Below are 11951 nucleotides of genomic sequence, written 5' to 3'. Positions count from 1 at the left end.
AATGTGATAGACTCTTGAGTGATGCCCTGTCAGCTTATTGTTTTGACACTTGTCAGCTCCACACCTCTATGGACGTGTTTTGTGTGTGTGTGTGTGTGTGTGTGTGTGTAAGTGCGCCATTCTGACAGCATAAGTTAAGCCCCTGCGGACCCTGTTGGAGATAAAGTGACAGGCTGGTCAGTGTGTGAGTGAACAGAAACATTTAACCAAGCTGACAGGTTAATCAAACTCAGATGAGCAGGTAGAAGAAGCATCCACCTCAGTCTCTTTATCTCACTTCATTAACCTGGAACAATCACACTAAAATATCTGGTTGCAGAGCGTTTGAATGTGTTGCCATGTTTTCTGCTGGATTTTCAGTTCAGAATAAATCATATGTTAATTGTGGATGTAAGCTGGCAGTTTGTGAATGCTATGGAATGTAGGCAAAGACAACATACAAAATGTGACTACTAAAATTAAAACTAAAAACAAACAAAACAAAAAATACACATTTTTGTTACTTGAAATAAATGTTAACTGAAATAAAATTTAATTTCAGCATTTTCATTTAGTTTAATTTGACAAAAAAGTAAAACTAATTAAAAAAATTTATATATATATATATATATATATATATTAATTTTGATGTATTTAAATTTATATATAAAATAATAAAAATTTTAAAACAACAAAATTACTAAAACAAAAATTACAACATGAAAATAATATATATTGTAACAGGGTGAAGAATCACACGACAAGTAATCTCAAGCAATACCCCACCTACAATTCCTGCCGGACCGGAGACTCGAACTCGCAACCTTTGGGTTACGAGTCCGACTCTCTAACCATTAGGCCACGACTTCCCCTAAATATATATCCTGCATCTCCTGCACATTCTTTGGTTTTCCTGCATCTTCTGCGTATTTGAACCCTTTCCAACAGTGACTGTATGATTTTAAGATCCATATTTTCACACTGAGGGCAATTGAGGGACTCATACACAGCTATTACAAAAGGTGGAAACATTTACTGATGCTCAAGAAGGCAACACAATGCATTAAGAGCCAGAGGGTGTAAACTTTTGAACAGGATGATGATGTGTACATTTTTCTTATTTTGTTTAAAGATCTTTGTTTTTCATTTGGTACTGCACTTAAAGGGTACCTATTATGCAAAATCCACTTTTACATGGTGTTTGGACATAAATGTGTGTTGGCAATGTGTGAAGACAACCACCCTACAATGATAAAAATCCACCCAATCCTCATTTTTTAATCCCCTTTAAACCAAGTCAGTCTCACTAGGCAAGCCGTTTTGATTCTCTATGCAATGTGACATCACATTGCATAGGGCCAGGCCACGGGGGTTGATTGGCAGCCCTGCATTGCTATAGTTTCTGCCCTCAGCGGTTATAAGCTGTCCTCCATTTTCTCCGCACTCAAGCAGCTGTAACGTCAACAATGTCTCGTAAGAAATCCCGGTGCTGCATGTAAGACTGAACACGAGTCTTCATTTCTCCCAACATCTGAGCTGCTGAGGACACAGTGGATTACTTTCATTTTTCAAGGTAATGCGCCTCAAAATCTATCTAAATACATGTATCACTCCAGACTCCTTTGTGAATGTCATGTCGTTATAGTGCTTAGCGTTTTAACCGTATGTGTGTGCGTACATTAAGTATTTTTTAACTGATCAGCGCCACACTTGTGAGATTAGTTCACACTGTTCTTAGCGCGAGATTCTTTCGGTAGATGCAGATGACAGGTCAGCGCGGCGCGCGTTTCGTCCCACTTTCAGTGCATTTGGCTTCCCATATGTATGGCTGAACACCGGTTCTCTCTCTCAGTTATGTTGCTTATACCGGCTGTTTATTGCTGTAGATATGCAATGCAGAGAGACGTATCTTCTGGAGATGTGGCGGGAATATGCAGCTCATTTGCATTTAAAGTGATACACTCCAAAACAGCTCTTTTTTTAGACACCCCAAAAATGACATTTTCCAGCTGTTATAATAAATTATATGTTGGGTATTTCGGGCTGAAACATCACAGACACATTCTGGGGACACCCAAGTCCAATATTACATCTTGTAAAAAGGGGCATAATAGGTGCCCTTTAAGAAGCTACATAAATACTTAAATGTTTCCCAGAAGACAAAATAAGTACAATTTACCCTGATCATCCCATTCAAAAAGATTACACCCCCCAGCCCCAGCTCTTAATGCATTGTGTTCCCTTCTTGAGCATCAGTAAACGTTTTCATCTTATAAATAGTTATGAGTCCCTCAATTGTCCTCCATGTGAAAAGATGGATCTCAAAATCATAGTCACTGTTGGAAATATGTTGTTCAAATATGCAGAAAATGCTGGAAAACAATATATGAATTAATTAATTATATGAATGTACCTCTGAAGGTTCTAACTATCTTCAGAAACGATTCGATGGTATTTTGTTTTCATCTTCGCTCCATGTAATACCTAAAGGAAGTGTTCTTAATCACAATACTGCTTTGTCCTCGGAGGTTACAGGAAACAGCTCTAATTCGGCTTTTCCATAAGCGCCACCAGCTGTCAGAGAGTGGATTTGCAGAGACTTATATTTTGTCAGTCAAGTTGTCATTTAAAATCCGAACATCATTGATAATGTTATTGTTTTAGTGATCATGCAAACAAAAAGTCATTTTATTTGTTGTTTGTTGATTTTTAAATATAAAACTTGGTGAAGTGATTTATGTGTCGGTACTTTTTGAACATCTCCAGCACATTTTAACAATACCGTGATAATACTGATAACCGTGATAATTTTGGTCACTATAACCGTGATAAGAAATTTTCATACCGTTACATCCCGTGTGTGTGTGTGTATGTGTGTGTAAGTAGTTATTTGAACTTAAAAAGTGCTTTTTTGACCCACTTAAGTAGGAATATTATAAGGACTAAGTATAACGGTTGTTGAAATCTGAGTAATAAACAAATGATTTATATGAGAAATTTCTTTTAGAGAAACAAAAACAAATAGAGCCATCAGTGTAGCCTGATTCCCAAATGAATGACTCATATGATCTGGTTCTTTTAATGAATAACTCACAAAGATGGGTTACTGTCTTACTTGCTGAACTGAATCCATAAGAGGTTACTGAATCAGCATCCAACTCACAGCTTTAGCTCTGTCTGTGATTCTGAATCGATTTGCAGTGGAAGCTTTTCGCTGTTTTGGTAGTGCAGCGTGCATGTTTTAAATTACTTGAATAAACCCATATTTACTGAGCAGAAAACCATAGTGCATGGGAAGATAGGAGAGAGAAATAATGAAATAATGAAGATACAGGTGGAGGGAAGAAGGAAAAGGGAGGGAAGGCTGGGAAATGAGCGTGAGACTGATGTGCAGCACCCCAGAGGACTGAAATGTTTTAACACGCCGCTGGCATGCAAATATAGATAAAACAGGTTTCCCTCATTTAATACCAAATTAATTATGAATGCGAGCTTTATTAGTTATGCAACACAGTTTGAATAACGTGAGAAAATTAGCATTTACAAAATGAAACAACTTGATGCTTTTGTTAAACACACATACACAAAGACACCGTCGAAATGTACAAATTTACAGGAATTGTCAGAAAAGTCATGATTCACACATTAGAAATTGAGATAAAGTTCTGTCTGTCTATCTATCTATCTATCTATCTATCTATCTATCGAACTTTCTATTCATCAAAGAATCCTGTAAAATATAAAATTTAATGTTATGCACTGAAAATCTTGTCTTAAAATAAATTATATTTAAAAAAATATTAGCATAGAAACTGAATTAAATTAAATTAAAACTAATTAAAATTATTAAAAATTAAATTAAATATATATTTTTAGTTATAATATTATACAACAGCTTTTTTAATCAAATACATGTAACCTTGTTGAGCATATGAGACTTCTTTCAAAAACATTTTTTAAAAAAATTTAAATTTAGAAATGTAGACATTTTTAATATTGCAGCAGGGTTATTAAACCATTAAAAAATACTTCAAATAAAATACACGTTAAATTAAATTAAATAAAAATGATACAAACACAAAATTAATGACAAATGCAAAATTACTAAAAAAAAACTGAAGCAAAATGATTTAAAATTTAAATGAAAATGGAAAATACAAAAGCTAATCCAAAATATTTTAAAAACATAATAGAAATCTCAATGATACTAAACAGAATATTGCCGTTATTATTTACAAGCCAAAGGACAAAAAAGCGTAGAAGAACACAGAAGACCTTTTGTCTTTACCCCAGAAATATATGCCTACATATTACATGTAACATGAATCTACACTGGACTGAGGGAAAAAAATGAAATGCAAAATAAGGACTTGTCTGTTGATCTAAAAAATCTGACACACCCCATTGTGATCAGCCTACCAGTAACTCATTGACATTCATCTGCTGTCGGGATACAGTAAGAGCATTGTAACGCATCCACCCCTCTACACTCCTGACTGTTGACACATCAGTTTATGATCTCATTACACAGTCCATTAATTAGCAGTGAATTAGTAAGAGAGAGCAGCCCACAGTGAACACCTGTCCACACACACACTCATGGGTCCTCATGTTTGCTCAGCTCATATGTTGTACCTGTATTGCCATTCTTTTCATTTCAGCGTCTGCCTGATGCTACGCATGTTAAGGGCTCTGTGCCACACCACACCATACTTCAGCGTGATGCTGTGCAACTTTTTGCTCAGGCACCTAAGAGGCCACCTAATCGCACTGGCAATACAGCACAGCCCATCACTTAACTAGCATGTCATTCATCACTATAGCGGTTAATTGACAGGTTCTGCTGTAACTGGAAGAGCTGTGTCAGCATGGATAAATGCAGGATGGGCAGACAAATGAAAAACATTGGATCGGTTCAGTTGTTTAGCAATGTGAGGCACACCAGAGGTCTGCTTTACTGTAAATCACTTTAGACAGAAAATTGTAAATGTAAATATAATACTATAGAAGCTGAAGGCCATGAGTAAGACACAATACGGAGATCCTATAGCCAAATATAGGATGCTAGCTGTCATTACCATTTGCTTTCTCCGTACGTCAAAACCCAAAATTAAAAATGCTGTCATCTTTTATTCACCCTCATGTCTTTCTAAACCTGTATGACTGTATTACTTTCTTCAGTGAAGTACAAAAGGAGATACTTAAAGCAAAAATGTCTAAGCTGCTTTTTTATACAATGAAAGTGAATGGTAACCATGGCTGTCAAGCATTTTAAGACAAGATTTTGAGTGAATAACAAATTGAATTGCACACAATCTCACACAAATGTCACATAGGGATGTAGTATTGCTTCAGAAGATGTAGAATATAGTAAAAACATATAATGCAAAATCAAATGGGTGACTTAAGTAGTGTTTTTATGGTGCTTTTTGAATCCGGACAGCCCCTGGTCCCCATCCACTTTCATTATATGGAAGGGAAATGAAAAAATATTCAACAAAACAACTGCTTTTGTGAACTTAATAATTTAGAATATACTTAAGCGTGCGCTGAATATAATGTTTTAGGACACTTAATTGCCTGTTAATTGCAATTAAATGAAAAGAAATGAATTCAAACTTATAATAAAGTGTTTTAGGAGCTTTTTTACCACTTGAATAGGAATTAAGTACATCTATTTTTATGTAATTTCATACTTTCTTCTATAGTCTTTGCAATTTGAAATAGAAAACAAACTGTCCTGCTGAATGTAATGACAAGCATTTATGGTAAACTATGTATGTACTTGTATGTCATGTATTTAAATGTTAAATTAAATTTGTAATTACACATTGGTAATGATGAAGTTGTAATTGAATATATATTTGCAATATAACATTTAATGTTATAACCTGAAATATACTTTTGTAATATAAAAATATAAAATATACTTTTAAGATTTGAAGTACACTACAAGTACACATTCAATACAATTAAGCACACTTCTTTTTCACAAGGGTCCCTTTAAAACAGAACCACTTTGTTTTTCCTCCCCAAAAGGGTCACCTCTAACTTCATAAAAGAACCATGAAGAACAACTACGTTACTATAAACCAGCAGCTGAATTTGGCAGTGTGGTCAGGTTTTAAATGATTGCTTTCCAAAGGTCATTGAATCCAAGATGTGACTCAGATAGATTAGTCCCAATGTCAGATCAATAAGTGGTCAATAGCCGTACCTGCTGGAACAAACCCGGCGGGCTTGTCTGAGGATGAGACAGGCATAGGTGACGCTGAGATTTCAGACGCAGCACTGGGCTGAGACCCTTCATTAGCAGCCAAAGGCCACAAGGTCAAGTCCTGCCTGAGGGAGATCTGTGACACAAGCCTAAAGAAACGAGGGGAGGATTTGGTGAGTCTTTTTGAAGCACAAAGGTCTGTATAAGAACAGGCGCCGGGGGAAAAGACAGAAAGAAAAAAGAGACGGGTCAGAGCGGGTTCATGGAAGAGGGAGTGAATAGTGTACTCGGATTGTCAGAGTGAATTAGAAACAGTAGATATCTGCCTGCTCCTCACACAGGGTCAGACACACAGAGAATACCAATAACATGATTTCAAAACACTTTTCACTTTAGCCAGACTCTGCGTGCCCTTTTCATTTTTTCCTTTGTTAATAAGTTGAGCGTGTGCTGAAGACCTCTTCCTCTCTAACTAAAAGTCTTCTCTTTGTGCTCTCAGTAGTTAATTTCATTTAAGTGCTTCAATTAAGCACTGTTTTGACGAGGCTGGCATGGAAAGACATGCACCGAAAAAAGATCAAAGCGTATTAAGGAATCTCCCCGCTTCTCGGGAGGTTAATATTTCATTTTCAGCCTAATTTGCACCAAATCAAAAAGACATCGGAAAGCCGGGCGACAGCACGCAGCGGCTGTGAGCTTGGACCAGGCATGTCTCATTCTCTCTTATGTTGCTGAGGAAATTATATTTACCATCTATGCGAGAAGAAAATGACTGGTGTCTGGCCACGTTGATGTGGGTGGTATTAAATTGCTGAGTGTATTTCAGTTTTGTCTTATAACAGTTGTTCGGTTGTTTGAAACTGTAATATTTCACAATATTACTGATTTACTGTTTTTTTTTGTTTTTTTTTAATTATTAAGAAAAAATCCTCAAATAAATGAAAAAGACTAAATTAAAATAGGAAATAATATAATTTTAATAACATAACGCAGATAATAAATTATAAATAAGAAACAAATGTGAGCAGTGGGAGCAGAGTTGATTTTGCCTGGGGCAAAGAGCAAGTGTTTTGAAATTCTGAGTGTCTGTATTTTCTCTGCCTCATGGAATATTTCTCTTACAGTGTAAAATCTGGAGTGGACTTGGAGTTACAGTACAGAATTGCTGTCACTCCAGTCCACTTACACACTCCGTTCCAGTCTGTGTGTTGCTTGGCAACGCACAACATTTGATGGCTTTGGCTTATTTTGGAACAATTTTTTGTTGGCAGGGAAGAATATACACTATAACTGGCCAGATTTTATTTGAAACATAAGTTACTACATATTAACTTCTGTGTTAAAGCAATACTGATAATGCTTCCAGCATCCCACCACTCTAACTACATCTCATTCACAATTATGCATTTGTAAAGATGCTTTTATGTGACTTACAATGCATTCAAGGTATACAGTTCAAGCATTCCCTGGGGTTCGAACCTATGACCTAGGCGCTGCTACACTCTAAAAAAATCTGTAAAAATAAGGCACAGTATTAATATAAAATAAATATGAATACTGCATTAATATGAAGGAATTTTCATCTGTATTTTGAATTTTGTACTGCACAACATTGCGTTGTGTTTTAGAGTTAATGGAAATGTTCATAAAATTAATGGACAATTGTCCTGGCAGAAAATTACCAGTATATTTTTTAGAGTTGTTTTTTTTTTATTTATTTTTTTATACAGTGTAGCACCATGCTCTACTGTTTGAGCTACGGGAAATGTCATCTCTTTTTCTATTGATTTCTATTATGTATTAATATTTTAGTCTTCATGAATTCAGCAGTCCATGAGGGTATTTAGCCCTAGACCTTCATCTCACACAAGTATTAAATAAAGATGTGAACTCATGAATAAGAAAAAAACGGCTCTCGAAAGGATTCTCAAGACCAAGAGATCAAGACCAGCCATTGAATTTTGCCTTTAAAAGGCAAGTCAGATTATTTTATACTGATTTGCTATTTCTATTCATGCAAGTACAGCTCATATCTACTTAAAAGGGAAAATATCAAAACCTCTGAAACTCGAGATTAAATTCAAATAACGTATTTTATACCATAACATCTGACAATATACCACAAACTGCTTCGTTAAAAAAACAATTAGCTTTTTTAACCTCGAAACTGAAACTACAGCTGGCATAGGCCTATTTAACATTATGATTTCTCTCATACGCACACACACACACAAATCTCCTCTTATGTCTCCAATCTTGTCACAATGTAAAATCATCCAAAACATCTGGTTTGCAGCACCCCCTAGAGGAGTGTGTGTTTGCTTGTGTATTTGAAAGAGGCAGATGATAGTATTCAGATTAAAACTCTGACTTTATGTCTGGTAATCTGGATTAAATCCCTTAGGGACAGAACCAAACAATGCTGGTTGAGAATCTGTATGTGAGTGTGGGAGCGAGTATTAGTTTTGATTGGATTGAGGCTGGGGATTTGTGTATTTAAACTGAGATTACCAATGCGATCCAGCCTTTGAAAGCTCTCTGCACACTGAGAGAGAGGAGAGAGGTCGCTGTCTCTGACCCTGTTAACTGTAACCTTCTCTCTGTAGCGCTCCTGCTAGCATAATCTGCCATGTGTCTCACATGTGCACTGTGGCAGTTGCAGAAGAGTCTGACATTTCTACACCCTGACAGCAGAGGTGTGAATATGTGTGTGCATGTGTGCAGTCATATATGTATGAATTTAAAGGGGTCATATGATGTAATTTCAATTTTTCCTTTCTCTTTGGAGTGTTACAAGCTCTTGGTGCATAAAGAACATCTGTAAATTTGCAAAGACTAAAGTATCAAATCCAAAGAGATATTCTTTATAAAAGTTAAGAGTCAACCACGCCTACCTAAAACGGCTCGTTCTAACACGCCCCCACATGCCTACGTCACGATGTGGGAAGATTTGCATAACGCCGCCCAAATGTTCACACAAAGAAAGAAGGTGTAACTTTTACTCTCGCTGTATATTGTTGTTGCCGCCGCCGCCATGTCGTGAAGGCACTGTGTGTTTCATTGTGAAAGTGAAACTACTTTGTTTGGCCTTCCAAAAGAGGACGATATCCGCTTCGTCATGCCTAGAGCTGATCCGTGCTGGTTGCTGAGGAAATACATCAACTTCGCACTGTGGATCGCCGGATCGGCTTTCACCGTGGACGAAGCAGATTCCAGCCCGGGGTCATCACATGTGGTTGCCGCAAGCCCGCCGGACGCGTCGTTCTCAAGCCCGCCCGCCTCCACTCACTCAAGCTGGCCTCCGCTCACTCTAGGCCGCCGGCCGTTTCTGTCACACGCTTGAGGTATTCGGCCAATCACAACGCACTGGATAGCTGGCCAATCAGAGCACACCTCGCTTTTCAGACCGATGAGCTTTGTAAAAATCAAAGCGTTTCAGAAAGGCGGGGCATAGAGGAGAAACAATAATGTACAGTATGTGGAAAATAATGTGTTTTTTTAACCTTAAACCGCATAAACACATTTCATTACACCAAATACACAAAATAATGTTCTTTGTGTGTGAGCGTCTGTCTGTCTGTTTTAAATGTTTGAGAAATGGTGTTTTAACAGTGCCCTCTGCTGTCTGTTGATAACATAGCAATACATAAATGCTCATTCACACACTCCATTAACAGAATCCACAACAATTAATGGAAAAAGTACAGTTGCGTTGCTCCTAAGTGATTAGTTTTAGCAACTACAGAAATAAAGAAGTCCTTGAGAAATGTTGTGGTGTAAACCGGTAACTTCAGCGGACGGTGAGCTCAGTATGCAGGATCAGCCAAGTGTGTGTGGTTATATCATTGATTATATGTCAGTCTGATCTCCACTGAATGCCCATTAGAGCAGACAAAACCAGATAAATGCACACACACTACCACAACACACACATAACAGGTTACACTAGTTTTAAGTCATATTTTTCCTCTGTTGTGTGTGTGTGTGTGTTTTGTGTAGCATGCTAATTGACATAATTTAGCGTGAAAAGAATCATATGGTGTTGTGATATATTAAGGGTTTTGTAACACTCTCAAGGAAACAATCATATTAGTGTTAAGGAATAGCTAGACAAAGTAGCAATGTGGCTAACTTTGGCCATAAAACCCAAAGTATGTTTCAGCCTATGCGTACATCGTGTGGCATCAATTTCATCATTAGCATAATATATATGTACTGAAAATGTTACAACAAGCCAGTGTGCTAAAATGCTGTAGCATGCACATGAATGGATATTTAGCAAAATATGTAGCTGTTTCTTACAATAGTTCTGTAAATTAAGCTTCTTTATTCTTTATTAGTTGTATTTGCTGACTTTAAATAGGTTCATTAAGTAATTTTAACTATTTTTTTTTTTTTGTTTGTAGCTTGTGAAGCTAACTGCTTTTTCAGAAAGTTAGCTTGACTGTAGTTACTACTGAACATTACTGCACACACAATGGAGGCATCTGCTGTTTGGGTAAAAATAGAATAAGGCTGTCAGTAAAAAAAAAAAAAAAAGAGAAAGATATAAGCTTGATGAGAAAATTCTACATGACAGTTAGCTCGCAGAATTAAAAGAGCTCTGGTGGAAAAATAACAGAGATGACAGAAAATGTATCAATGGCAGATTAAGGAGGATGAGAGGATGTATTTTCTTGGCTCTTGTTTTAATTATTTTTGTTTAATCTTTCATAATAGATGATCAAAACAAATCATAATGGAGCCTGTCATCAACAACTGAATGAAACTAGCCCAGAATGTTGAGTTTGTCTGTGATGTGCTCAAAAGACTTTCCAGCCCAGCAAACAGCTAGAAGGAAACTTTATTTATTTGTTTATTTATTTATTTTATTTTATTACATTTTTGGTAATTGATGGTCTTTTGAGTTTAGCCTGCAAACAAACAAAAACTGGATACAAACTGAAAATCAGATTAATCATGAAAAAAGGAGAACTCAAGTGTTTTCTATCAAAGTATATCACACCTTAAATTTGGCATGAAATGAAATTCACCCTATCTACTGTCTAACTGCATGTTATTGATCTTATTGTGAATGATTTTTTCATGCATGTTTCATTTTTTTACATCATAATTTTTAATCAAAATGTCATAACTCGATCTTCCAGGTGAAACGACATACTGGACGTATGTTCAACTTCTCCAACCATTTAGTTCGCTTAAACTACGCCCCTTTCATCCAATCAACTGCAAGCTCAAATTCAGATCTGTTTCCATCCAATCAACAAGTCCCCATCCTACTGTATTCTTTTCTACCTGAATCGGTTTCTATTGGCTGTATGTCACAAAATGGAAGAATAGATCTTTTGCTCCTACAGCTATACATGGCAAGTTTAAGATATTTCACTGCTTCTTCAACTGAACTGATGCTGTGTATAAATTTGTGTTCTGACAAGAGAATGATGTTTGTTCTAACTGACACTCTTTTTCCACTCAAGAAACATGCTGTGAAGCTTCTGTTCTGATAATCACATGCATCATTGATCTTCATTCACTTCAGCTCTGTATGAGAACAATGCAAAGCCTCTGCTAATGAAAATATAACTCCATTTTTAAGACATGTGGGCAGAGCTTCACACATGTGCCCAATAATTAACCATGTGGGTCGTCAGGCAACTCTGGCAGTCTGTGGGCACAGCAGGGATGGGTCCGTTTCTGACTAACAGCTGGAGGGAGCTCAGTGTGTGTGTGTGTGTGTGTGTGTGTGTGTGTGTGT

This window comes from Sinocyclocheilus anshuiensis, unplaced genomic scaffold, assembly GCF_001515605.1.
Source record: "Sinocyclocheilus anshuiensis isolate Anshui unplaced genomic scaffold, SAMN03320099.WGS_v1.1 scaffold446, whole genome shotgun sequence".
Taxonomy (NCBI): domain Eukaryota; kingdom Metazoa; phylum Chordata; class Actinopteri; order Cypriniformes; family Cyprinidae; genus Sinocyclocheilus; species Sinocyclocheilus anshuiensis.
This window is presented reverse-complemented; position numbering follows the sequence as displayed.